The following is a 21,587-nucleotide window of genomic DNA, read 5'->3' as shown; positions in this document are numbered from 1 at the left end:
AGACATTCAGCGGAGTGTTCAGATGCTCAGAGCTGTGCAGTTGTGTCAGCTTTCAAGCAAAAGGGACAATGGCTCCCACTTGCAGGTGACATGCTGTGTGCCTCAACTCTTTTGTCACTAAGAGATTGACACCTCCTTTTCTTGTATAATGAAACCACGTCTCAGTGAAGTCAGTTGCCCAAGAGATCTCTGGTAACTGAACCAGTGGCCAAGTTGGGGGGAAGAGCAAGCTGGGATTTGGCCCCGGGGAGTGCAAACGCCTCCTCAGCATCTCCTGCAGAGCTGCCATCCCTGCCCCAGGCAGTCCCCACTCGCTCCTGTTTCTGTGGCCCTGACCATGAGCCAGATCATCTTGTCTCCTTAATGGCTGCCTTCTTTCTGTCCACCTGCTCTCTGGAAGGTAAGCTCCCTGAGGGTAGGATTCGGGCTGTGCACTTGCTGAATGGGGCCCAGACTGCCTGTGCACACGCTTCCTACCTCTGCAGGCTCCCACCCTGTGATCCAGGTGCCAACTGGACTAAAAACCACAGGCCCAGACAAATGCTAAAGAACTGGCTGCCCCTTAAGAGTCAGCCTTTTTCCCACCATCCCCAGTGGGCGCTTGGGGCAGGACAGTGGAGACAGCCAGATCCTGCCTGCCCCTTAGTGTGTGTCCTTGGAGAGCCTGAGTCTGACCTGGGGTGGGGCGAGATGTGAACATGGGGAAAATAGAATCCCCAAAGAAATGAGAAAAGGTGGGGGAAGGCCTGGCCCACTGGCCAGCACAGAGGTCCCTGGGCTCCTCGTAGCCTGGACTCCCTTGGGGGCTGGTCCCTGAACTTACGCCTTCAGACTTTCAGAATTCCTAGAACTGGTTGCAAAAGGCCACCTCAACGCTAGATGAACCAAGAGAAGGAACATCGTGTTTACATGAGGCTGGCCCAGGGAGACGGGGAGGCCCGGCCAAGGTAAATATCAACACCAGCTTGGCTTTCAAAGGCAAGGATGTGGAAAGTAAATAGAGAAGGAAATTTCCTCTCTCTGGAGGATCCAGCAGCCTGGCTGAGAGCTAGTCGATGTGCCTCTCACATCCCCTATCTTTACACGTCTTACTGTCCAAGGACACTGGGATGAGGCTGCAATGCCAACATCCAGATGCCTGCAGGAGCAGGGTCGGGATGTGGAGGAGTTGGGTCTGGGGTCCAGCAACCTGAGTGTGGCCAGATAGGCCTTGCCCTTCTGTGGGCTCAGCTCATCCTCAGTATGGCTTGAAGACTCTTGGACCTGCCTCCTGGGGTGGGATTCAGTGGTAGGAGGCGGGGTGCTGCACTTAGGAGGTCCTGGACTTGATGATCCTATAGGTCTGACCATCTGAGCAGGCAAACTTGCCACCAGAGGGTTCACCAGGGGAATTCAGTCTTTCACTATGTCATTCAATAAACACATTTATGGAGCCTCTCCCTGTGCCACAAGCTATGCAGACCGGTTGCAATAGTCCTTCCTCCACTCCTCACAATAGCCTGTGAGGTGCAGGTAGAAACAAGCTCAAGAGAGGTAAGGCACCTTGCCTAGGATCATACAGCAAGTAAGCTGCAGAGCTGGGGGCATAGGTGTGTGGGAAAAGGTTATGTGAATAAAAAGGGCTGCCTGGACTGCCTGCAGGACTGGAATAGGCTGCATGGAGGAGGGGGCCTTGACCTTCTATTACCTCTCGCCCAGCCACCTGGGAAGCCACCAGCCAGGGCTGGGCAGAGTCCATATCAGGCGTCCTCAAACTACGGCCTGCGGGCCACATGTGGCCCGCCGAGGACATTTATCCGGCCCGCCGGGTGCCGCTGCCTGTCCTGCTTAGCAGCCGACTCGTCCCGGGCCCGCAGTGCGCATAGGAATTTGGTCATAGTTTTTTTTTTTAAACTATAGTCCGGCCCTCCAACGGTCTGAGGGACAGTGAACTGGCCCCCTGTTTAAAAAGTTTGAGGACCCCTGGTCCATATCAATGAGCAATGCCCTCTACAGATGGGCAGGTGAGGTTGCTCACAGGACTCTGGGGAGCCAGGGCAGGGCTGTATGGGAAAGCAGGAGCTGCCATTCATTTTATTGGATCGCAGCTGTGAAGAAGGGTCCTTGGCACCCAGCCCTGCCTCTGGGAGGCCCAGGCTGTGTAGGGGTGGGACTTTACAGAAGGGGTGGAAGATGGAGTTTTACATAACTGCTCTGGTATTTTGCAGAATGCGTTCCCTGGGCCTACAATGGGTTTCACCACTAGGGAAGCCAGTCCTTTTCCTATGGGCTGGGCTCAGAAGGCAGTAGCAGCCTTGATTTTAAGTTTCCAGAAACTTCAGCCTTGACAAATACTGTATGATCTCACTTACATATGGAATCTAAAAGAACCGAACTCAGAACCAGAGAGTAGGTGAGTGGGGTTGCTGGGAGGTGGGGGGAGTGGGGAGATGTTGGTCAAAGGGCACAGATTTTCAGTTACAAGAGGGATTAGTTGTGGAAATCTAATGTACAGTATGGGGACTACAGTTAACACTGTATTGTATACTTCACATTTGCTAAGAGAGTAGATCTTAGTGTTCCTACCATACACACACCAAAGTAACTAGGTAGATATCCTACTGAATGGGAAAATATATAACTGATAAGGGGTTAATAACCAAAATATATTAAGAAACTCACGTAACTCAACAACAAAACAACAACAATCTGATAAAAACATGGGCAGTGGACACGAAAAAACGTTTCTCCAAAGAAAACATACAGATGACCAGAAGACATGAAAAGATGCTCAATATCACTAATCATCAGGGAAATGCAAATCAAAACCACGAGATATACCACCTCACACATGTCAGAAAAGCTATTACCAAAAAAAATCAACAAATAATGTATTGGCATGAATGTGGAGATTGAAAATTGGTGTGGTCATTATGGAAAACAGTATGTAGAGTCCTCAGAAAACTAAAAATAGGCCTATCAGATGACCCAGCAATCCCACTTGTATTTATCCAAAGAAAATAAACACTAATTTGAAAAGATACATGCATCCCTGTGTTCACTGCAGCATTATTTACAACTAGAGGCCCGGTGCACAAAATTCATGGAGGGGGGTGGGTGTCCCTCAGCCCAGCCTGAACCCTCTCCAATCTGGGATCCCTCTCACAATCCAGGACTGCTGGCTCCCAACTGCTTGCCTGCCTCTGCCTGATTACCCCTAACTGTTTCTGCCTGCCAGCCTGATCACCCCCTCACCACTCCCCTGACAGCCTGATCGATGCCTAACTGCTCCCTGGCTGGCCCGATTGCCCCTAATTGCCCTCCCCTGCCAGCCTGGTCACCCCCAATGGCCCTCCCCTGCTGGCCTGGTCCCCCCAACTGCTCTCCCCTGCAGGTCTGGTCCCCGACAACTGTCCTCCCCTGCAGGCCTGGTTCCCCTCAACTGCCCTCCTCTGCTGGCCCAGTCACCCCTAACTGCCCTCCCTGCTTGCCTGATTGCCCACAACTGCCCTCCCCTGCAGGCCTGGGTTCCCCCCCAACTGCCCTCCCTTGCTGGCCTGGTCTCCCCAACTGCCCTCCTCTGCTGTTCTGGTCACCACTAAACTGCCCACAACTGCCCTCCCCTGCAGGCCATCTTGTGTCCACATGGGGGCAGCCATCTTTGACCACATGGGGTGGCCATCTTGTGTCTTGGAGTGACAGTCAATTTGCATATTACTCTTTTATTAGATAGAATAGCCAAGATATGGAAGCAACCTAAGTGTCCATCAATAGATGAATGGATAAAGATGTGATATAGCCCTAGCTGGTTTTGCTCAGTGGATAGAGTGTCAGCCTGCAGACTGAAGGGTCATGGGTTCGATTCCAGTCAAGGGCACATGCCTGGGTTGTAGGCTCGATCCCCAGTAGGGGCATGCAGGAGGCAGCCAATCAATGATTCTCATAATTGAGGTTTCTATCTCTCTTCCTCTCTAAAATCAATAAAAATAAAACAGGGCCAGAGCCTGGATTAAAAAACCCACAGATGTGATATCTGTAATAATAAAAGCATAATATGCTAATCAGACCGGATGTCCTTCCGGACAAAGCCAGGGCTGCGAGGGAAGCTGGTGCTGGCAGTCGGGGGAAGGAAGGCCTACTCTTGAATTTCATTCATCTGGCAGAGAGAGAGAGAGAGAGAGAGAGATTGATTATTATATAGCAATAAACAAGGAATGAAGTCTTGCCATTTGCAGCAACATGGATGGACCTAAAGGGCATTATACTAAGTGAAATAAGTCAGAGAAGGACAAATACCATATGGTTTCACTTATAAAACGAAACATACAGACTTATAGAAACAAAAGGAAAGGGTGTGCCGAAACCGGTTTGGCTCAGTGGATAGAGCGTCGGCCTGCGGACTGAAAGGTCCCGGGTTCGATTCCGGTCAAGGGCATGTACGTTGGTTGCAGGCACATCCCCAGTGGGAGGTGTGCAGGAGGCAGCTGATCGATATTTCTCTCTCATCGATGTTTCTAGCTCTCTATCCCTCTCCCTTCCTCTGTGTAAAATACCAATAAAATATATTTTAAAAAAAAAAAAAAAGGAAAGGGTGTCAGAGAGGATAGGTGACGGGGATTATAGTCAGTAATATTGTGATAAATATTTATTGTGGCAGGTGATTACTAGAATTAGTGGGGTGATCACATACAGAAATGAAAAATTACTATATTATACACCTGAAATCAATATAATACAAAATTTTATGCCAACTATGCTTAAATAAAATTTAAAAAAAAGTGAGGTGAGGGATGTGTTAACTTGATTGTGAGAATCATTTTACAATGTAGATAATCATTTCATAATGTATATGTATAATAAATCTTCACATATATAATTTTTATCAGTTATTCCTCAATAAAGTTGAGGGAGAAAAAGGTGGGGACTGAGATTTGTCTGTTCCCTACTAAATCCACCTAGCACCTGGCGGAGTAAGGGCCCAGTGAGTGTTGTCTTAATGAATTAACCACAAATTATAGAAACAACATCCAGTTAGAAATGTAATGAAAGAGAACAAGTCATTCACTATAAGAGCCATGAAAAAGATAAACTACTAGGGAATAGACCGAAAATGAAATATACAGCATATATATGAAAAAAACAAACAAAAATCAACTCTTCAAAAACAGTCACATAGGTGAATTCCTTTATAACAGCCTCACAAGATTATGAAAAGTGAACAAAAAACTACCCCCTGTTTATGCATAGGAAGACTCAACATCAATCAAGATGTCAACTTTTCCCAAGTTAATATCTAAATTTAATATTTCCCAAGTTAATATCTAAATTTAATACAAGCGCAATTTCAAAAAATCAAGTATCTTTTCTGGAACTAGACAAGCTGGTTCTAAAGTTTATGTGAGAAAAAATAAGCAAGAATATCTAGGAAAACCTTTGAAAAGAAGAGCAATGGGGAGGTTCCCCTACCATATGTTTTATGTCATGAAGTCTATAATTAAGAGGGTTGTGTCAGCATGAGCAGATATTTGGGCCAATGGAACAAAATAACTCCAGAAACAGAACAGAATAGAATGTCCATCTACATTATGGAAATTTAATATTTTAATGATAAAGGTCTGGGGAATGTGACCTCAAATCATTAGAAAAAAATGGACTTTTTAATAGATGATATGGGGATAAGTAAATATTATTTGCAAAATGATAAAACTTATTCTATGCTTATACTGAACATCAGAACAAACTCCAAATGGAACACTGATCTAAATATAAAAAGTAAAATCATACAAATATTAGATGCAACACATAGGTGAATTCCTTTATAGCCTGGGAGTGGGAAGCAAATAACCTAAAATCTAAAAGCAATAAAACCAGATATATTGGACTGTGTAAAAATATACATGTGCAATTTTGCATGAAGAAAACACTATAAGCAAAGCCTAAAAGAGAAACTCACTGGGAGAAAACACTGTAACATACCATAAAAGGCTAATGTCCCTAATATATAAATAGCTCTTAAAAATCAGTAACAGAAAGACCAATAAACTGATTTTTGAAAAGCAGGCCAAAGACATCAACAGTTCACAGAAAAAAATATAGGCAGCTGGTCCTTAAACTTAAGAAAGGATGTTCAACCTTAATCAGAATAAGAGATACGTTAAAATTCCTTAGGACACACAAAAAAATACCAGAAAATTTGACTGGGACTTCACAAAAATCAGAACTTCTGGTCTCTGAAAGACACTACTATGAAAATGAAAAAGCAAACCACAGACTAGGAGAAAATATCCATACTGTATATAAAAAGAATTTTTATCCAAAATATATGAAAAAGCTTACAGTTTAATATATAAAAGGCTAAGTGTCCGTCCATCCAATGGTAGCTATGACACACACTGACCACCAGAGAGCAGACACTCAACGCAGGAGCTGCCATGACTGGCACTGGCCATTTAAAAATAAACGGTACCGCGGACCTGGTGCCGACAAACCAACACTTGGCTTCCCCCAAGTGGGACACAGGTCCCACCATTACCCTGGAGCAACACCCCACCAAATCTCAGCCAACAGACCCCATGGCGCAAAATACTCCCCACAGCCCAGCCCAGCCTGGAAACGGTCGCTGTGGGCATGCTGGGTAATGACATCACGTAGCAACACCCAGCTTCCTCTCCCTAGCAACTAGCCTCTTTGGAGTTTCTTTAGCCCAGGAACACGACTTGTTTTATAGACAGGTGAAAACATTTCACATTTTAACCAAATGTTTGTGAAGCATTTTCCCGTGCCTCATCTCATTTGATCCTCACAGAAGTCCTGGAGTAGGTAGATGGGAGACTTGGTAGAATCCTATTTTCTTTTCATTAGCAAGATGCGAATAGTGATATTAAAATATTTCTTCTAATTAATTTCCTTTCAGTGTGTACGAATCTGTGCAGCAGGACACCAGTAGCTTAATAAAAGAGACAACCTGATTTTTTTTTTTTTTTAGTGGGCAATAGGTCTGAACAGACACTTCACAAAAGAGGAACTACAGTGGCCAATAAGAACCTAAAAATACGTTCAGCATCCTTTGTCCTGGGGGGAGGGGATGGAATGAAAATCTAAATCACAGAGACAGCACACTCCACCTTCTAGAATGGCCAAAATGAAAAAGGCTGGGAACTCACACACTGCTGTTAGTGGGAATGTTAACTGCATAACCCCTTGGGAGAAAGGCCTGATGACTTATAAAGTTAAACATACCCTTACCATATGACCCATCCATTTCATTCCTATTTACCCCAAAGAAAGGAAAACGCCCATATCCGCAAGATGACTTGTGCAAGAATGGTCATAGCAGCTTTATTCATGATAGGCACAAACTAGAAGACCTAAATGTCCATCAACAGCCAGAAAAATTATGGGATATCCATGCAGTGGATACTACTCACCATCAAAGGAACAAACCACTAATGGATGCAGCCACGTGTACTCATCTCAGAATCCTTATGCTGAGTCAAAGAAGCCCACCACAAAAGACAAAATACTGTATGGATCCATTTATAGTGGAACCTTGGTTCTGGAATTTAATTTGTTCTGGAAGGCTGTTCGAGTGATTTGTTAAAAAACTGAATCATTTTTTTCCCATTAGAAATAATGTAAATTGAATTAATTCGTTCCAGACCCCCAAAGATTCCCTGTGTTAACCTTTCTTATATACAGTACTTGTCTAATAGCAAAGCTATAAAAAGACAAACTCACTGGGAGAAAACATTGTAACATACCGTAAACGGCTAATAATCTCCCTAATATACAAATAGCTCTTAAAAATCAAGAAGAGAAAGACCAATAAATTGATTTTTGAAAAGCAGGCCTTAAATGAATCACTTTCAACACTTGTTCCAGGGGTGTCTTACAAGAGGTCAGTATGCAGCATCTTCGATTTTTCACATATCACTGCCTCCAAAATGTCGAAATGCTGTCACAGGCTAGACTAACTGCTTTTTGTTTATCCAAATGAACAATTTTTCTACCTCTTCAATTGCCCGTGATCATTATTTCTTTCATATTCTTAGCAACATCAGCACTCTTGATGGCCTCTTTATATTTTAAAGTTGTGCTAATAATCCATTTTACCAGCAACAAAAACAAAACAAAATAACCTACAAAAATATTTACAGCACAATTTCCTGAGGTGTTAAAAAGGCGAGGTTTAGAGGTACACTGACTCATACTGGCACATTCGCTCATTTGTGGCCTCAGAGAACCGAGGTTTGACTGTATATGGAATTCTAGCAGGGACAAAACTAGTCTATGGTGACAGAAAGTAGATCATTTGTCACAATTCACCACACTATACATTTTAAATGACTGCATTTTATTATATGTAAATTATACCTTAATAAAGTTGATTTTTTAAAAAGTTACAGAGGGAGAATATTTCCTTACCTATCAAACTGGCAAAGTTCCTAACACTCGACAACACATTCTGTGTGTGAACCTAGGGAAAACAGCAGTCCCCTATGATGCTGGTGGGACATAAATGATATGGCAACTTTGGCTACTAGTATATCCAACGGAATTACTTAGACTGAGTGGCCAGATTATTATGATCTCTGAACGCATAATAATCTGGCCACTCAGTGTATGTATGTGTGTGTGTGTGTCACACACACACACACACACACACACACACACACACACATATAATTAGAGGCCCGGTCCATGAATTTGTGCATGGGTGGGGTCCGGCCAGCCTGGCCAGGGGGAGGGGACATGGGCAGTTGGCCGGCCTGCTTGCTGGTCGAGGGGACAATTTGCATATTAGCCTTTATTATATAGGATATTCACTGAGTGGCCAGATCATTATGCATTCAGAGATCATCATAATCTGTCCACTCAGTGTATGTCTTAACTGTTAACCCAGCAAGCTCACTGTCAGGAGTCTGTCTAAAGATACATCTCCACAAATACGTAAGGACATCGATGCTGCATGACTTGTTATAGGAAAAGACTTGAAACAATGCATGTCGGAACCAGCTAATTAAACCATTCACTGCACATCCACACCATGGACCATTGTGGCCCTAAAACAGTGGGAAAGAGTTCAATGAACTGATATGAGGCAGTTTCCAGCATTTACTTAGTGAAAGAAAGAAAAATGCACGTGTTGTGTGAGAAGAGAAAATAAGAATATTTTAAAATTCTCTTTAACTTTTGCACAAATAAATGCAGGAATGACTACGTATAGGGTGTGGGTGGAAAGGGCATGAGACTATCTGAGCATACCTTTTAACTTCAGAATCAAGGAAGTGTTTCACATATTTAAAAATGAAATCAAGAAAAATAACCCAAAGCACAGCAACAAAATAATTAGACTTCATAAAAAAAAAACAAAAACCTTTGTGTTTTTGTTTTTCAAGGACAGCTTCAAGAACACTATTAAAGTGATAAGACCATTCTGAGTGAGAGAAAATATTTGCCAATCATATCTGATAAGAGACTTGTATTTAGACCATTCACAAGTCAATAATAAAAAGCAAATAACCCAATTAAAAATGGGCAGAGGAGCTGAATAGACATTTCTCACAAAAGACATATAAATGACTAAGAAGCACAAAGACATAGACATGGATACTTGAACATCATTAGGCACCAGGAACATGCACATCAAAACCACAAGGAGATAGCACTTTGCACCATTATGAAGATTATAATAAAAAAGTCAGATAATAAGTGTTGGTGATAATCTGGAGAAACTGGAACCTGTATACATTGCTGTTGGAAATGTAAGGTGGTGCAGCCACTTTGAAAACAGATGGAAGTTCATCAAAAAGTTAGACACAGAGTTACCATATGGCCCGGCAATTCCACTCCTGGGTGTGTGTATACGCAAGAGAAATGAAAACCTACATCCACATAAGAACTTGTACATGAATGTTCATAGCATAATTCTTCAGTCAAAACGTGGAAACAACCCAAATGTCCACCAACAGGTTAATGGGAAATGCAGTCTATCCATACAATGGAATATTATTCGGCAAACACCTGCCTGCATGCAGTCCTCTCAGCAGTCTGAGGATACTGCTGTGACTGCCCCCATTGGATAAAGCAGGCCACTCAAGCTCAGAGGAAATGATGAAACTGTTGAGACCTTAAAGAGCTGGTAAGGGGCAGAGGAGAGGCTTTTTCCACTTTATGTCACCACTTCCTTCTTGTAAAACATTATTCCTTCTTAAGAAAACAGTGAAGGACAGTCTGAAGTCTGCTTCCTGGACTGACACTGTGATGCTGACACCCAATGAGTGGCCCCAGGGCCCATGGCACACACAGGAACCACGGGCAAACTCAGGTGGGTGAAAGACCAGACCAGCCTCTGTCCTTTACCAGCTCCTGGGTTCCCACCTTTGTCCTCTGACCCTGTTCAGTGGCTGCTCCTATGTTCCTGCCCTGGAGGCTTGGGCTGTGGGCTCAGACCGGCAGGAGGCCTTGCTGCTCTGGGCCAGCTGCGGGGCTGACTCCATGGTCAGGGCCTGAACCAACCCTGGCCTCGCAGCAGTGACTGGGCCCACAACTCTAACGCAGGAGGACTTTCTAACCATCGGAGCTCATCACAAGGGCCAGGGAGAACGTGTGGCTAACCCGCACACCCTGAGAGGGCCTCATGGTTTCACTTTCCACTCTGCAAAGGAGTCAGACACACTGGAGCAGAGCCGTTTGTCATCCAATTTCAAACTTGTGTCCCATTTCTGGACCACACTGCCTGGAGCACGCCATGGACTAAGGTTTTTATTTTATAAACACTGTAATTATCCTGTGAATGGCACAATTATATTTGTGTGTGTGTTAAAAGTGTTCATTTGTTAAATGTAAACATTTCAAATTACCAGTTTCTGAAACCCGGTTTTGGCATTTCTGAATTTAATTAAAAAAATGGAAATATCTAGACTTCTCCTGCTCCCCACACCTCCTTGCTGGGTCCTTACAGGTATGATTCTCTCTGCTGGGTGAAGACACCGCTGGGACCCCCAGGAGGAGGCAGGGTGGTTTCCAGGGGCACTGTGCAGGCTCCGAGGGAACAGGATCTGTCCTCTGGTATCACTGGCCCCTGGCTGTTCACCAGTCCTCTGGTGCTGTTCCCACCCACACTCCACACAACAACACACTGGTTTTCTCAGAAAACAATCCCATAGTGTCGTGCCCGGTATTAGAGCCCTCTATGCTTTCTCTGGCAAACAGGGAGAGTGCAATCCATACTAGCCCCATGACCTCTCCAAGCTGCCCTCTCACAACTCTCGCTCACCAGCTTCTAGCTGCCCAAGGTCGCAGGCTCTCCCCTTCCTCAGGGCTCCACACACACTTTCCTTTGGCATGGGGAGACCCCTCCCCAGGACTCCGCACCACAAGCTGGCTGTATGCAGCTCTCGTTATCTTCCCAGATCACCCATCTAAAACAGTCACATTCTCTGGCTCAACCCATTTGGTTCCTCCAGAGAACCTACTTTAATTTGTTACCACATTTTCATTTATGCATCTGCCTGACTCCCCAGGGGACCATGAGCCACTGGAGGGCAGGGCCTGGCTCATAGCTATTTTTCTTTTTAATCTTCTCTCAAGGATATGTTATTTTATTGAGAGAGAGAGAGAGAGAGAAGAAACATCAATGTGAGAAATATCGATTGGTTGCCTCCTGTACCTATACGTGCTCTGACTGGGGATCGAACCCACAACCTACCATGTTTCCCCAAAAATAAGACATCCTCCGAAAATAAGACCTACCTACAGGTTTCCTTCTGAGTGAAATATAAGGCATCCCCCGAAAATAAGGCCCCAGGCTCTGTCTCAGAATGAAAATTAATTTATCGTAAACTGGTCGCTAGGGCCGCCCCGACTGGCGTCTAGCAACCAGTGACGTTACGCGGAGTCCTGACGTCACTGCTGTGTGGAGGCAGAGCGGAGGTCGGAGTGAGCACTGAGTGCAGGGCGGGAGAGAGGAGGAGACTTTCGCAGATGCGTGTAGAAGAACAGGAGGATTAGAGCGGACGGGACGCAGCGAAGGTGGTGAGTGCTGGTCTGTCTCTGGTGACACTACCTGATGCTCGTGGCCACCTTCATGATGACTGAAGGTTCTCAGTCAGTGGCAGACCCTGCTCCAGCCCAGATCCAGGCCCCAGCAAGCCCAGTGACAGTCCCCAGGCAGGCCCCAGGGGGTAAATGTCTGATAAAGGGGTAGGGGGGATGTCTGGTGAAAGTGTTCAGTGGCACAGGGGTGGGGGGAGGGGGATCACTTAAAATGACACAGGAGGATCAGAGGGGGCAATCAAAATGACACAGGAGGATCAGAGGGGACAATCAAAATGACACAGGAGGATCAAAAGGGGTTACTAAAATGGTAATCCCCCCTCTGATTCTCCTGTGCCATTTTGATTCCTCCCTCAGATGCCCCCTGTGTCATTTTGAGTGATCCCCCTCCCCCCACCTTGATACCCCAATTCCTTTTTTTTTTTACCCCTAGAAATGAGCACAAAAAGAAAAAGCTACTCCATGGAGTACAAGAAAGGAATCGTGGAAGACTCTTGGGGCCAAAAATCTTACTGCTTTCTGCAAAGAGAAGATGTTGAATATCCGATTGGTCCGAAAATGGCGAGCAGAGTATGGTAACCTCACTGAACAAGTGGACAAGGGAAATGCTAAAAAGCGCAAGTGTGGATCAGGTCGGCAACCATTATTTTCCGAGCTGGAAGACCTGATCTGTGAATGGGTTGTTGACAGGAGAGCAAAGGCTTTGGTTGTGAATAGGGCTCAGATTCAAGAATTTGCCCTTGCAATGGCACCACAGTTTGACATGGCCCCCGAAGACTTCAAAGCATCACAACACTGGCTGGATAATTTCCTTCAGCAAAGTGAACTGTCTTTAAGAAGATCTACAACATTGTTTAGGTTGGAAGATACTCAAGTTATTAAGCAAGCACTTGCATTCAAGTCCTTTATTGATGATGCTGACTTCTCTAAATACAATCTTTCCAACATGATTGCTATGGATGAAACTGCAGTGTTTATGGGCCAATCATCTCAAACAACAATTGAACAGCAGGGTGCCTCCTTAGCGTACATTCCCTCCACTGCTTACGAAAGTGCACGTGTTTCCTGTATTTTGGCAATTCGTCTGGATGGCACTAAAATCCCACCTTTAATCATTTCTAAGGGCAAGAAGGAAAAGATTGAACGTGTTTTGGGCGTTTTTATTCTTGAAACTGAAAAAGCCTGGGCCACACAAGCAGTTATAAGGAAGTGGGTCGATTTAATGCTGCCGCTTGTTATGCGAGGGAGCCAAAGAGGTCTGCTAGTGTGGGATGCAGCCAGCACTCACCACGCTAAAGACATGAAGACATTTCTTCACGAAAGAAAAATAGATCAGATGATGATTCCCGCAGGAATGACGGCCTATCTCCAGACTCTTGATATTGCAATAAACAAGCCATTCAAAGACAATTTGCGCATGGAAATTAATGACTACATTGAAAACAGAATGGAGAGAAATCAGCGTGGAAACTTTGTGAAACCTAAACTGCAAGAAGTTGTGACTTGGATGAAGAATTCATGAGAGAAAATCACTGACAGTTGCATTGCAAATGCACTGCGAGCAGGCTACCTTGACAAGAAGTACTCATTTAAAGACAGTGCTATTGCTAAACATGAGAGATTTGGTCCACTGATTCTGAAAGAAATGGAGTCACAAGAAATTCACCAGGAAATTCAGGAATTGGATTGTTATGATGATGTTCCAGAAGATGATGACATGATTGTCATTGAATAAATGAGTAAATTCTTGATACTGTAGGATTCACAGTTTGTCTGGTTTGTGTTGACAACTACCGTACTACCGTACCATATACAGGTAATAAATTTCCTTTATTTTCATTTAACAATAAATATGTACCGTATTCTTCTTCATGGAAAAATAAGACATCCCCTGAAAATAAGACCTAGCGTGTCTTTGGGGGCAAAAATTAATATAAGACAATGTCTTATTTTCCGGGAAACACCAGGGTAGGTGTGTGCCCTGACCAGGAATCAAACCTGCAACCTTTTGGTATATGGGACAATGCTCCAACCAACGGAGCCACCCAGCCAGGACCCAATACATGACTTCTGAATGAAGAGTGATTCAGAACCATCTGCTTTGGACATGATTCCACAGTAGAGAAAAAGAAAGGGGAATTTTTGGTGTGAACGTAATACCTGAGACTCAAACAGTAAAGAAAGGGTCCATCAGTAGTACAGTTGGTTTCTGGGGCCTCTGGCAAGTCACACCCTTGGCCTCCAAGGCCCAAAAGGACACTGTGGCAGGGCTAGGTTCTCTCTTGGTGGGAGTCTATGGGATAAGGGGGCAGTTGGCCTTAGCCCCAGACCATGATGCCTTATTCTCACTCTTGGGCCCCATCATCAGGTCATAGGAATGCAGAGTGGTAGATAATTTTTGCTTCTTGACCCCAAGATGCCCCAGGGCAGGTTTGGAGCTAGTCAGAAAGGATGCTCTATATTTAGCAGCTTGGGGTCTGTCTAGATGGTGGCCTTGCAAGCTAACTTGTGACTATGCTGGACTCGGGACTACCCATGCATCATGTGCCTGTGATAGAGAGGGGCACGGGAGATGCCACTGGATAAAGACCCAGGTTCTGACTTCCCAGTTCCCAGATTCCTGCCTGGAGCTCCTATCCCACCACGGACACCTGAAAACAACTTGGGAATAACCCTGCCCTCTCTCACAGTAAGTCCAGAACCCAGAGGAACAGTAAGACAGTGCTCAGTATCCATGGGGTCCAAAAGTTTCAAGATGCTCCTGTCCCATGGACAAGGATACTGGTGTGAACTGCCAAAGCCTGCTGTTGTGAGCAGATGATGCCCATAGGGGACAAACAAGAGGGTATAGAGTCTGCACAAGGAAGGCCAGAGCAGATGGTAAGGGCTCCCCTGGGGACCGACAACCCAGGCCCCCCAGGGGACATGGAGTGTCTTGCTGTTCGTGCCCAGCAGCCAGGGCTCTGGCTCCCATTATGCTCACAGGCTGTTCACCCTCCTCCAGTGAAGATGAAACGATTCCTTCCTCCCCCTTCCATGCTCAGGGGTCTGTACTCCCCCTTCTACTACACTACCACTTTGGTACCTCCCCTTTGAAAAATGCCCACCTGCTGTCTGCCCTTGTACCCAAACACTCACTACCTCCTCTAGCCTGGCCTCTGTTTCTGGGGCAACTTCCAGCTCTAGAGTCTTCTGGGGGAGAACTTATCAGCAGCCTTTCCCATCCACACCCCCACAAGGGCCATTCGGGGGCCCTGCATGCCCTTTCCCATGACCCCACTGCTCCAGGGGTTTCAGGAACAAGGTTAACATTTTATTAGAAAGAAACAGTGGCCGAAACCGGTTTGGCTCAGTGGATAGAGCGTCAGCCTGCGGACTGAAGGGTCCCAGGTTCGATTCCGGTCAAGGGCATGTACCTTGGTTGCGGGCACATCCCCAGTAAGAGGTGTGCAGGAGGCAGCTGATCGATGTTTCTCTCTCATCGATGTTTCTAGCTCTCTATCCTTCTCCCTTCCTCTCTGTAAAATATCAATAAAATATATTAAAAAAAAAAAAAAAGAAACAGTGGTGGCTGAGGCAGCTGGTAAGATGCAAACAATGACTATACAAAGCACACTGGACTGCCAATGCTGAGGGGAGAAAAAGGAGAAAGGAAATGCTTTATGTTGCTGGCAGGATGGAGGGCTTCTACCCCTGTGGTGGATGCCCCTGTCTGCCTACAGCCTGCATAGCTGATCAAAGGCTCATTGCGGGGGTGGGAGGGAGGCAAGGTCAGAGTCTGTGCGTACATGCGGTTTTGCACACCAACTTCAGGAGGCCTCTGTCCCCCAATTCTCCCTGCTTCCCCTTCAAAGATGTTCTGGACTACAATTGATAAAGAGGGAGGTCTGAATAAAATAGCCTCATGCTTCTGAACCTAGATCCAGAGAAAAGGACAGGCCAACACACTCAACGAAGTGCTGGTTGGTGCTCAGGCACCAAGAACTCAGCTAATGCTTGAAACACAAAGATACAGGGACAGGATGTCCTGGAAGGGGGTGCCCAGGCAGTCTCTTTTTATTTTTATTTAAAAAAAATATTTTTATTGATTTCAGAGAAGAAGGTAGAGGGAGAGAGAGGGAAACATCAATGATGAGAGAGAATCATTGATTGGCTGCCTCCTGCACGCCCCCTAATGGGGATCAAGCCCACAGCCCGGGCATGTGCCCTTGACCAGAATTGAACCTGGGACCCTTCAGTCCGCAGGTTGACGCTCTATCCACTGAGCCAAACCAGCTAGGGCTGGGCGGTCTCTTCTTAAAGAAGGCACAGGAGGGAAGCAGTGGAGAACAGGCTGCTGTGAGCAGCTAGTACGCTGGGAGGAGGAAGAATGGAGAGAACAAGGTAGGTTTGGGGAGGTGCAGATCTCAGGCAGCTTCAGGACAGTCCACCTGAGGAGGGGCTCCTGGTTTCCACCTTCCTACCAGAGGCTGAATGGGTCTCTAAAGCTGTGAGGAGGGACACAGGAGGTGGGGAGAAAGTCTGTCCTATGGGGACAGGAGGATCAAGCCCTGAGCCAGAAAAGATAAACTGCTGATGGGGCTGGGATCCCTGTCCCCCACTACCAGGGAGATGGTGGGAGAGATGGACCCATGCATAGGATGAGTATTAGGCATGCATTAAGCATGTTTTCAAGCAAGATCTAATGATGTGAGAAAATGATCAGAAATTGTTAAATGCAAAGAGGAAATAAAATTATGATCAGTCTGACCTCAGTCACATATATGCATGTTTTTAAAAATAAGACTATAAGTAAAAAGTAAACCAGAACCTGTGAGTGATGGAATTACAGGTCTATGTTTTCTTTATCTAAGATGCTCTCATGGGGCTTTCATGATCAGAAAAAAAAAGCAATGTAAAGAGTGGGGATACTGGAGCCCCCAGGGACCCTTGGGGAGAGACCACGGGCTACAGGAAGCACTCTGCCGGGCCACAGTGCACAGGGACTCAGTACCTGTTGGTTTCTTTTGTTTTTCCCTCCCAGACAGTTCTGGGAAGCAAAATAAGAAACCTGCTATAGGGGAAACGCTGCCATTTTAACCACGGACTCCTCAGTGAGGTTTAAATGTTGACCCTGGAATTCCCAGCCCACTGCAAGGCTGCCCAATGTCTCCCGGTTTGATTAGTCTGGAAAATGGGCCTCAGGGCTCTGCTATATTTAGCACCCTCCCTCTGGTCATATCCTAAATGAGCACCAACATCTAAGAGCTCCAACTGGTGTTAATGGTCTAACACAAGGGTGGCCGTGCTCTGAGAGGGGTCACTCCAAGGACTGGTGAGGAGCAGCCTGTTTTTTTGGCTTTCAGTCCCTCATTACCTAATGACATTCAGAGGTGAGAGGGCTCAAAATAGCAGCAGCAACAGAGAATGACTTAACAACAGGGTGTCTCTCATGTACTTCGGCTTCCCCCGCTTAGTTTGGAGAGTAGCAAGGATTTATTTTGGGGACCAAATGGAGGAATGAAAGAAAGGGACGACTGGGAGAAGGACGGCTGGGCCCCAGTCTTATTTGCCTTCTTCCAAGCTTCAAAACACATTTTTCAAATTAGGTGGTAAGAATACAGGGCAATTTCTGTGGCACCAACATACTTTCTTTCAAGATATGATTTATATGTTTGGCCCACATTTTAAATGAAATGATTATTGAGATAAATGGCCATGCTGGAGGCTGCAAAATGGTTTCCATTATGTTGTTCTTCTTTTCAGTTCTTTAGAAAACTTTCTGAAAAGTGCCCCTTTAAAAAGGGGGACACTGCATTTTTATCCTCTACCTCATAGGGGTTTTAGGGTCAACGCTGGAGAGGGGAGGGGAAGGGAAAAAAGCCTGAGAGCTCTAGAGTGAGGTAAGTATAGGACAACAACATACACAGACCTTTCTTGGTAAGAAGAGATAATTTTGAAACTTTAAATAATGCAAATATCAGGTGAGGGCCATGCTTCAATCCCGACAGCCCTGCCTCTGGGCCTGACCAGCAAAGATCCTGAGATGAGACAGATGCGACCCTGGACATTGTATAAAGCTACAGGAACCAGACAGTGTGGCAATGAGATAAGGATAGAAAAGAGAAAAGAGGCAGAAACAGACCTACACATACGGGTCAACTGACTTTCAACAAAGGTGCCAAGGTAATTCAGTGGGGAGAGTCTTTTCAACAAATAGTGCTGGAACAATTAGATAACCATAGAGGGGAAAAAATAAACCTCACCCTTACCTTAAACCATACACAGAAATTTAACTTGAAATGAATCGTGGACATATATGTAAAAGCTAAGTGTATAAAACTAACAGAAAAGAACAAAAAATTTAATGAGATTTTGGGATAGAAAAGAATTCATAAAATGGATAGTAAATAGACCATAAAATAAAAAATGCAATAAACTGGATGCCAAAAAATAATTCAAAATTTTATCCCTCTTAAAGATGAACATTAAGCAAATGAAAAGGTAAGCCAAAGATATGGAGGAAATATATATAATACATATATATAAGAAGAGACCTATGTCCAGAAAACACAAATAACTCTTACAATTCAGTAAAAAGATAAATTACCTAATAAAAACATGGGCAAAAGATTTGAAAGAAATGTCACATAAGAAGATGTGCAGATGTCAAATAAGTACAAGAAAAAGATGTTTAGCATTCACTGTCATCAGAGACCTGCAATTAAAACCACAAGATACCACCACACACCCACCTGTATGGCTAAAATTAAAAACTGCAGCTCCACCTATAAGTAAATTACATCTAGAAAATTTTTACTTTACAAAATTAGTTTTCATTTGTAATGCTAACAGCAAGACACCCATGAAAAACACACATGGTGTCTAAATAAGACAAAGGAAAATCGTTTGGGCAAAAATAAAAAGGATCCCAAATCAATTATATAGAAAAGATTCCTTTATTAACTTTTGGTCGAGAATATGTTTGTATATTTTCAGAAAACAACTCCAAGACCATGTGGATTCCTGCAACAGAGAGGAATTGACAGGTCTGCTCCAACCACGAAGACAAGAGGAGAAACAGTCCAGAGATGGAAGACGCTGATGATGCCTTGCCACGCTAGCAGTCAGCAGCTGTGCGACGCAGCAAATTGCCTAGGACCAAACCAGAGAGGGTCGGACCTGCATTGCCACCATGTGCCCACCATCCAGATATCATTGCTGACATGTACACATAAGGAACTGTTTGACATTGAAATGGGGACTCAGAACTGTTGGACGTGGAAATTGGGACTCAAACATTTTTTGTTATTATATGATTATTTCTAGTCTGCAGAGGCAAGATTTTTTAAAGGAATGAAATGGGGAAAAAATAGATACAGAGGCAAAGAAGCATTGAACAGACTGTCAAACTACAGTGGGAAGGCAGAGGAGGTTGTGGGGGGGTGGGGGGGGCTGTAAGAGATCAACCGAAGGACTTGTACACATGCATATAAGCATAACCAATGGATAAAAAACACTGGGGGGAGGGGGCAGGTAAAGGCATGTACTGGGGGGAAGGGGAGGCTGGGGGAAGGTCAATGGGGAAGGAAAAAAAAAGGAGACATATGTACTACTATTTGTAATACTTCAAACAATTAAAAAAAATAAATAAATAAAATAAAATACCTAAAAAAAAAAGAAAAAAAGAAAAATGCATTTTAAATCTACCCTGATAGAAATAAAATATGGTTCAATAAACTAAGTCAATAAAATAATCAATGTCATTGAAAAAATAAATAAATAAATAAATAAATAAATAAATAAATAAATAAAAACTGCAGCTCCAAGTGTTGGCCAGGATGTGGAGCAACCAGAACCCTCATACATGGCTGGTGGGAATAGCAAATGGTACAGCCACTTTAGCAAAGTTACTTCCTTTAAAAATTAAATGTATTTATCTCATATGAAAACCAAGCAATTCTAGTCCTAATTAATTACTCAAGAGAAATGAAAACAAATGTCCACACAAAGCACACAATGAAGCTTTATTTGTAACAGTTCCAAACTGGAAACAACTCAAATACTCATCAATAGGTGAGTAAATAAACAATAATGATCCTTTATAATAAAAGGCTAATATGCAAATAGACCAAACAGCAGAACAACCAAACTGCTGGTCACTATGATGTGCGCTGACCACCAAGGGGTGTGTGTGGAACATGGCGGGTGTTGGCCGCAGCGAGATGGTGAAGCAGGTGAGCAGGGGCACCAGACCAAGGTGGGGCGCAGGTCACTGTCATCGGGGTGGGCCTCTGGTGGTTACTGAAAATTCTTTGCTCCCGCGTGCCATGGTCCCGCCCGGCGCTCACACCTGCTGCCAGCGCCGGCCCTGCTCGCACCCACAGCTGGCGCTGGAGCTGCTGCTTGTACCCGCTGCCCGTGCCCAGCACCTGTCCTGATTACTCAGTGCCATAAGCAGGTGCAAGTGGCGGCTGCCAGCTCTGATCGCCCCTGAGGGCTTCTCCACCTCCCCCTGCTCCTGAGGGACAATCAGGGCAGCAGCCACCACTCACACCCGCTGACGGCACTGGTCCCGCTTGCACCCACTGCTGGCACTGGCCCCAATCGCTCTGCACTGTCAGCGGATTCAAGCAGGGCCGGCACCATCAGAGCATGGGAGTGGCAGCAGCGGGAGAGGGGCTGCCAGCAGACAGGGGACCAGGGGCTGTGGCACGAGGGGCCAGGCGGGGGCACGGAGGATGGGCCGAGACCCACCCCTGTGCCTACTGCAGCATCGTGGCCCACAGTTCCTTTCAAGGTGCACGAATTCATGCACTGGGCCCCTAGTATATTCATAAAATGTGGTACTATTCAGCAATAGAAAGGGACAAACTACTGACACATGCAACAACAGGGATGAATCTCAAAAATATTATGCTGAACAAAAGAAGCCAATAAAAAGAGTACTTAATATGTGATTCCAAAAAACAATCCTAAAATTTGTATGGAACCACAAAAGACCCCAAATAGCCAAAGCAATTATGAGAAAGGAGAACAGAGCTGAAGGCATCACATTCCCTGATTCCAAATCATACAAAGCTATAGTAATTAAAACAGCATGGTACTGGCATAAAAATAGACACATAGACCGATGGAACAGAATGAGATCCCAGAAATAAACCTTCACATTATGGTCAATTAATCTTTGACCAGGGAGCTAAGAACATTCCATGGGAAAATGTAGTCTCTTCAGCAAATGGTGTTGAGAAAACTAGATAACCACATGCAGAAAAATTAAATTGGACCCCTCCCCCCATCTTACACCATTCACAAAAATTAACTCAAAATGGATTAACAATGTAAACCCAAGAGCTGATACTGTAAAACTCCTACAAAAAATACACAGGAAAGGAGCTCCTTAACATTGATCTTGACATTGGGTTTTTAGATATGACATTAATTTAAGAGCACAAGCAACAAAGCAAAAATCAACAAATGAGATGATAAACTAAAAAAGAAAAAAGAATCAACAAAATGAAAGGGCAACCTATAGAATGGGAGAAAATATGTGCAAACCACATATCAAATAA

General features: G+C 44.7%; 1 protein-coding gene across 6 annotated transcripts in view; it reads right to left on the bottom strand.

The window, feature by feature from the left end:
* ATG7 (autophagy related 7) overlaps positions 1-21,587 on the bottom strand; it is a 267,739-nt gene that overhangs the window by 2,513 nt on the left and 243,639 nt on the right. For 3 of the 6 annotated variants that reach the window (XR_013960776.1, XR_013960778.1, XR_013960777.1), the window contains one exon: positions 4,047-4,135. The exons of the other annotated variants lie outside the window; for them this stretch is intronic. The gene's annotated coding sequence lies outside the window, so the exon portion shown is untranslated. Of the gene's footprint in view, positions 1-4,046; positions 4,136-21,587 lie in introns of those variants that run through there. 6 annotated transcript variants of the gene reach the window in all.

This window comes from Plecotus auritus (genome assembly GCF_963455305.1).
Source record: "Plecotus auritus genome assembly, chromosome: 6".
Classification (NCBI taxonomy): domain Eukaryota; kingdom Metazoa; phylum Chordata; class Mammalia; order Chiroptera; family Vespertilionidae; genus Plecotus; species Plecotus auritus.
Note: the sequence above shows the minus strand (reverse complement) of the source record. Positions and strands in the feature narration are given on the sequence as shown.